General features: G+C 46.4%; 1 non-coding gene across 1 annotated transcript; it reads right to left on the reverse strand.

Moving 5' to 3' along the window:
• Positions 1–4,092: 4,092 nt before the first annotated feature.
• Positions 4,093–4,172, reverse strand: trnas-cga (transfer RNA serine (anticodon CGA)). Its single transcript has one exon. It is a non-coding gene; the product is annotated as a tRNA-Ser (tRNA).
• Positions 4,173–8,030: the final 3,858 nt, after the last annotated feature.

An 8,030-nucleotide genomic window follows, 5' to 3' on the forward strand; every position in this document is an offset into this window, starting at 1 on the left:
TTGACGCTCTGCACTCCATCCCGTCACTATTGTGCACCACCACTAGTAACACACCCCATGAACGTGTTTCTACCTTCCCCAGGAAGTCCACATCCGGTGTGTCGCACCCTACTTGGCTCGCTGCTCAAGGACCTGTCCTTCTCCGTAGGCACCTCCGACTCCACAAGGCGGACCCCTTGGTGGACAGGGTTTACCTGCTTCACGCCAACCCTCAATATGCCTACGTTGAGTTTCCCGACGGCCGCCAAGATACTGTCTCACTCAGGGACCTGGCATCATCAAGTTCCACCCCAACACCCCCCCCCCCACCAATGCTCCTCCCCCCCCACCTCCCACCGTGCCGCCAATATTGAACCACCAGACCCCCTCACCTTTTCCACTCAAGAGGACGAAGAGGACTTCTGCATGCTCCCGGGGTTCCCCGATGACTGGCCAGCATCAGCACCACCACCACCGCCATCGGCGCCACCTCCGCCAGCACCGACTTCGTCGCCACCATTACGCCGATCCCAACGAAGCACCAAAGCACCGGACCAGCTGAACCTTTGACGGACTCCGGACCGTCAACATGGTCTTTTCTTTCCCTACCACTGTAGATAATTCCACTAATTGTATATAGTTTCATGTCAGCCGCGCCGGACTCATTTTTAACAGAGGGTGAATGTCGTGATCCACTGTAATAGGAGATGTAAGATAGGACCTGCACTACAGGTTCGCCGGCAGCTCCTGCCGGCTGGCTCCGCCCAGTGAGAACTGTCTTAATATGCATGCCCTCCAGTGCCCTGCCATTTCGCCAGCTGCAGCAGGAGGCCTCGCATCTGACTGTAATAAAGCCACAGTTGTACACAACTTTAGTCTTTGTGCAATTGATCGTGCATCAAAGGTGAAGTAAAAATGCTGTTATTTTTAGCTTTTGTTTGAGGGCTGGGGTGGGGGGGGGTGAATAGTCGAACACTGTGCACATTGAAACCACGTTAAAAAACGATAAGTACTTATTTCATTCCCCGCTATATTTGCGTATAAATTCTGAGTGAGAAACTGTTTCTCTTCCTCAGTTTGAAACTCACGAAGAGGCGCAAAAGTTCCTAATTCAATATTGCGATGGCCGGGAATCGAACCCGGGTCAACTGCTTGGAAGCTACGCTCACCACTATACCACCATCGCTCACTGATTGGAGACGTGTCCTTTTGGCTCTTTAGATCAGTTTGATTAACTGTTTCCTATCAAGTACTGACTTTGCGGAAGTTATATCACTCCAATTTAAAATGCTCATGAATGAAAGTGTCCGTGTCGCCAGGAGATGGCACTAGTCCACAATAAATGTACATTCTATGTGTCATTACAAAGGATACTTACTCTGGCCTGAGACCTTAACTCGTCCCTGTGTCCTGATGCTGTCATTTTCACCCTGTTTAAGTAATCATAGAATGCCTCCTGTGCAGAAGGAGGCCATTCGGCCCATGGAACCGGTACCGACCCTCGGAAAGAGCACCAGATTTCGGCCGAAACGCACCTAACCTTTCGAATACGTCAGGCTGGCCGAATTCAGGTCACAGTCTCCTCTGGAGGCCAGGGCTCGAATCCCCCTCCTGAAATTGACTTTTCCTCCGCGAGGCACCATCCAAACCTGGAACTCCTCCCGAACAGCACTGTGTGTGTACATAAACCATATGGACTTGCAGCGGTTCCAGAATCCCCTCACCGCCCATTCTCACGGTCAATTAATGATAGATTGTAAATGTTTGGCCGAATCAGCGACAATCAAAGCCAGAGAGACCTGCAATAACCCTCAGAGCATGAAAGGCTCAAAAGCAAAATACTGCGGATGCTGCAAATCTGAAACAAAGACAGAAAATGCTGGAAATATTCAGCTGATCCGGCAGCTTCTGTGGAGAGAGAAACAGATCGTCCCAACGAAAGGTCAGGTTGTGAAATGTTAACTATTTCTCTTTTCATAGATACTACAGATCCGTACAGTATTTCCAGCATTCCCTTGCGATTAGCTGAACATCCTCAGACTCTGGAGCTTCGTCCGGTATAGTGTCTGTTCCCTAAAGAAAAATCTGGACTCAAATCCCAGCCCAGCCTTATTCCGTTTGACCACCTGTGCGATTGAGAACTTCCTCCACAACAGGGGGAAATGTGTTGGATTTCTAGTCGAGAAATATGCCTTTTGCAGGTTTCAATTCAGTAGAATATCGACAAAGATTGTAACACAAGGATTGAGTTCAGCTGCCATCATCCAGTTGTTAAATCTTTCCACTAAATCCACTGGATTTGCCCCTTTGACTTGAGTCCTGCTCCCAGAGGATCTGTTCAGTATTTTCAACAATGTTTTATTTTTAATCCTCAGCGAATTGTGACCCTGAAATTGCTCACACTTCTCTCCATTGTTATCTACTCTGCAGGTATTGACTGCACCGTCTAATGGAGACATGCTCACAGGGCTGTGAGAGAGGCTTCCTTTTAGGTTTGAAGCCTCTTTTGGTCGATCAGCAGCAACCGGATGTCTGCAGAGGAACTCAGAATGACGATCCCCTCTTCTCAAGATGGACTTAATCAGGGACAATATGTTGTTTGAAGAGAGAATCAAAGGTCTGAAGAATTGGTCTGAGATTCCTGGCGTCTTGTGAAGAGACAAGGTGGTGGAGCAATGTGACAATAGCAGGATACGAGTTTGGGATATTATCCAGTCTGTGCTGGGGAGCTGCGGGAAGGAAATTTTCTTGTCTGCCCACCCAAGCTGAATATTGGGATTGAGCTAGTGATCAGATTCCGAGAGGAAGGTGAAATACTTTCACTGAGTTTCAAGCTCACAGTGCGGTTGAGTGTCTTGAGTCACAGGAAGATACAGACGGGATGGTAAAATGGGCAGAAAAGTGGCTGATGGAATTTAACGCTGAGAAATTAGATGTGATCCATTTGGTAGGTGGGTTTTCACAGTAACTTCATTGCAGTGTTAAATTGAGATACTTGTCTTTATCAATCGGGCATGGATTACAAAAGCAGACAGGTCATGGTGGAGTTGTATAGAATGTTGGGGAGGTCACAGCAGGAGTACCGTGTGCAGTTCTGGTCACCACATTATAGGAAATATGTGACTGCACTGGATGGGGTGCAGAGGTGATTCAGCAGGATGTTGCTTGGGATGGAACATTTAAGATATGAAGAGAGGTTGGATAGGCTTGTTTTTTTCTCTCTCGCAGGAACAGAGATGACTGAGGGGTGATCTCATCGAGGTGTACAAGATTCTGATAGGCATAGAGAGGGCGGATAGGGAGCACCTGTTCCCCTCAGTAGAACGGTCTGTCACAAGGGGACACTATATTATTCTGTGATTCTGTGACAGATCAAGATTTTGGAGGTATCGCTGCTGTATTCCCAGGAGGCGGTGGTCTGATCCGGAGAGCAAAAGCTTCCATCGAGGACGGGGTTCTCAATAAGAACAAACTAGAGGTGTGGGATGTTAGAATCTGCTCAGCACTGATTCATTTTTATTCATTGTTGTGTCCCAGAACAAACACGTGGATTGTAGCAGTCCATTAAAAACAAAAATAGAATTCGGAAATTTCTGGCCAGTAACTTCACCATGTCCACGTTACATCACTCAGCATCCTCAGCTGCATCACATCTGGTCCACATTTCCACAGCAGAGAGCACAATTTCACAGCAGAGAACACAGTCCCACAGCCTTTCCGGCTGTTGACCAGCCTTCAATTTGTTGCGCTGCTTTATTTCGAACTTTCAGTTCGGCTGGTCAGTTTGAAAATAAGAGACATTAAAAGATCTGACATATGATAAATTCTGGCAAAAGATGTGACAAAAATAAATTTCACATTGCTTTGTTGTCAGACATTTTCACAATTCTGGTTCGTGATGAAGTTAACATGAACGTTACTGAGGTGGTGATCTCGTCCTGACAAATAAGAAAATTCAGAGCGAAAGCAGAATGAGAAAAACAGCTTCAGAGCACAAGAATATTCTTATGTAATGACATTTCATCAGAATACATTGAATGATGAAACAAATTGATGCTTAAATGATATAACACCGCATTTTTCGAACAAATAGCTCCAACAATACCATTATTTCGCTGCGAGTAGGGTTCGAACGTACACGGAAACCTCATTGGATTTCGAGTCCAACGCCTTAACCACTCGGCCATCGCAGCTGATATCGGTACAGCCAATTCGTTCTATATAAAGCATTGTAAAACCAGACACGCGGGATTGCAGTATTGCGATGAACGGTCTCCCAGTCTTTCTGTGAGAAGGGATTGAATCTGCGTGGGAAAAAAACATTCGATTTGGCGCCACGCCTTCTCAGTATTGAGAATGTTGAGCTGAACGAACTGTTTTGGTAACAGGAACACAACGTTATGTTCCTGGACTGGGAATCCAGAGGCCTGAACTCATCTTTCGTGACATGATTTAATAAATCTGGAATTGAAATTTAGTCTCAGTAATGGCGGAGAAAGGTTCTGCTTCAGATGGATCATATTTCCACAACTGGGAGCACATTTACACAACAGGGAATGGTTTGACACAACCACAGTGAACACCTGTCACCGGCAGAGTCACGGTTCCGACAGAGAGAACAGTTACATAGCAGAGAGCACGGTTACACAGCAGAGAGCACAGTTACACAGCAGAGAGCTCAGTTACACAGCAGAGAGCTCAGTTACACAGCAGAGAGCACAGTTACACAGCAGAGAGCTCAGTTACACAGCAGAGAGCTCAGTTAAACAGCAGAGAGCACAGTTACACAGCAGAGACCTCAGTTCCACGGCAGAGAGCACAGTTACACAGCAGAGAGCACAGTTACACAGCAGAGACCTCAGTTCCACGGCAGAGAGCACAGTTACACAGCCGGGAGCACAATTACACAGCCGGGAGCACAGTTACACAGCCGGGAGCACAGTTACACAGCCGGGAGCACAGTTACACAGCAGAGAGCACGGTTACACAGCAGAGAGCACGGTTACACAGCAGAGAGCACAGTTACACAGCAGAGAGCACAGTTACACAGCAGAGCGTTCAGTTACACAGCAGAGAGCACAGTTACACAGCAGAGAGCCCAGTTACACACCTGAGAGAACAGTTACACAACAGAGAACATAATAATATAGCAGAGAGCACAGTTACACAGCAGGATATATATTTACAAACGGGGCCTATCATTGTGAAACAGAAAACACATTTTACTAAATAGCTAGTTTTGCCATCTCAGTATCTTGCTGGTTTACTCGGCACCTTTTCTGTGTGTCATTGTGTGTGTGTCCTGATAGTCTCTTCCTGCTTTTCGGTGTGTCTTCCAGTGTCCTCTGTCTGTTACAGCCGTGCTGATGTTCCGTGTTATTGTACTGCCAGAGTGAGCTTCACAACACGTGGGTTCTTGATTGAAGGAAAAAATGGAGGAAGTGAATAGTTATCTGGCTGGCACAGAACAGCAATTGCGAACACGTTGGATGTAAGGAGCAGAGTGGCGCAGCGGAAGCGTGCTAGCCCATAACCCAGAGGTCGGTGGATCGAAACCATGCTCTACTATTTCCATTCTCAGTCACACCAAAAGTAGACAAGTCGTTGTTTCCCAGCACATCCGCATTTTCTTTTCAGTAGATTAGTATCAAAGTGTTGCTTCCAGTTGATCCGGAAATTTGTCCTGGGAATGAAGCAGACAGCATTACATCACTGTGAAGCTCAAAGTAACAAAATAGGTAAGCTCTTCAATCGACTCTCTTGTCGGGAAACAGAGTCCTGTTGCTGTGGTGTGTGAGTATTATTGGTGCCAATATCACATATCCACTGATTGGAATGGGTTATGTTTTATTAACACAGTCATGTCATTTGGTAAAGTTAGAACCAGGAGTTTTTCAATGTTTGAAAATCCTTTACCAGCGAGAAGAGGAAAAGTTTATATAATAACTTCCAGGAATACCCCACAGAGGGGCAATACGGGTATTTAACAATATCCAATAATGAACCAGAATAAGAACGGAGATCCCAGTTTCCCCTCTCGGACGGATGTGGACAATCCAACCAGACTATTTACTACAAGAGAAGAGGGATTTTACCCGGAGTCCTCCCTTCAGCCGCTTCTTCCAGCTCTCTTTCTCAGTGTGAAACCCACAGAATCACGCAAACGCTTCCGATCAAACCATTATTGCGATGGCCGGTAATCGAACCCGTTTTAATTGCTTGGAAGGCAACGGTGCTCATCACTATACCGCCATCACTCACTGACGGACGTGGAGTCCTTTTGATGCTTTGCATTAGTTTGATAAATTGTTTCGTAAAAGCCTTCTTACTATATTTATGTTATTTCACTCCAATTTAAAATGCTCCGGAATGAAAGTGTCCGTGTCGCACGGCTCCCGTTCAGCCAGGAGATGGCACCAGTCCACAATAAATGTATTTATGCAATTTATTTCTGATGTTCTGTGTGTCATTACATAGGACACTGATTCTGGCCTAAGACCTCACCTTGTCCTTGTGGCCTGATGCTGTCGTTTACACCCTGGTTAAGTAATCACAGAATCCCTCCAGTGCAGAAGGAGACCATTCGGCCCATCGTGTCTGCACCGACCCTCGGAAGGTGCACCCCAACTCGGCCCAATTCGATCCGAACCGTTTGGACCCATCAGGTCGCAGTGTCCTCTGGAGGCGTGTGTTCGAATCCCACTGCTGACATTGACATTGATTCAAGGTCCGGGTTCAAATCCCGGACTAGTCATGCAAAGCGCTTTAAAATATGTAGCATCTTTGTGGTGTCATTGACTGAAAGCGGGAGTTGGTTTGAGCTCCAGGGAAGTTATTGCCGCGAATATATCGCCGCAGAACACGTGAAGAAACGGACACGACATTTAAAGTTCGTTTGATCATGGTGTGGGATTCTGAATTTATCCTCAAGTAAAAACAAACGCACGCGTATGCATCCAGGTACCTGGCTGAATGCAATGGCTGTATGTAACCCCGATAAACCTTTGATTTATTTGCTGAACAAGAATCTCTCCACCTCCGCCTCAAAAATAATCAATGTGCCGCTTCCGTCGCCTTCTGAGGCAGAGTTCCAAAGTCGCACAACTCTCTGAGAGGGAGAAATTTCTCCATCTCCGTCCGAAAAGGGCGACATCCTGGTTTTTAACTGCCCAGTAGTTCTGGTCTCACCCACAAGCAGTGACATCCTTTCCACGTGACGCAAGGCGGGATTCGAACCTGGGCCCTGAAGACGTGAAGCACCTGTGCCAACCACTGTGCCCAAACAGTTCATTCACAACTCAATATTTTCAGGTAATAAAACGGAAGCGCCCAACGTGGGGCTCGAACATACGATCCTGGGATTCAGACTTTACTGACTGAGCTAGCGGAGTCTCCTGATATTTGAAGAAACTGCTCTAAAATAACAACTGAGCGGGTAAACCTGAAATATCCGGAAAAATAATTTGCATTGTGGCATTGAACGGAGTCATTTCGGGAACATTACCACACAGAGAGAAATCCCTGGAACCAACAGCAGGAAAACTCCGTGAGCCTGACGTGATTTGAACGGAACCTTCTGATTTGGAGTCAGACGCGCTCCCGTTGCGCCACAAGCCCAAGGGCTGCGCATTAAGTATTTCTCCTCATAGATTTATGTTTATTTACATTTTGACCATATTCTGTAAATTTGCAGCTGTGCGAAAGAAACGCAAATAAGTTAGATTGAGGGATACTAAAGGGCCCTGAAGTAAAGCAGCTGTACCACGTGGTTAAGGTGCTGCCCAATAATCCATTGTGCTCGGTACACGTGACTTCAAATCCCATCCTCGTCTGTAACGTGTCTGTTGTGTCTCTGTTTGGTCCCCTTCATGAGGGTGAAGTAAAAATTAACGACCATTGAGGAGTTACTGGTACCCGAGGCTTGTTTGGAATGTTGGTTTTAAAGGTTTATCATGAAATCTAGAGATAAAAACCCGGGAAAGTGGACATGAGGATTATCATGAAATCATTAAAATGTAAAAGGAGGCCATTCTGCCCATCGACTCGGCACC

This window comes from Scyliorhinus torazame, chromosome 24, assembly GCF_047496885.1.
Source record: "Scyliorhinus torazame isolate Kashiwa2021f chromosome 24, sScyTor2.1, whole genome shotgun sequence".
In the NCBI taxonomy this organism is placed as follows: domain Eukaryota; kingdom Metazoa; phylum Chordata; class Chondrichthyes; order Carcharhiniformes; family Scyliorhinidae; genus Scyliorhinus; species Scyliorhinus torazame.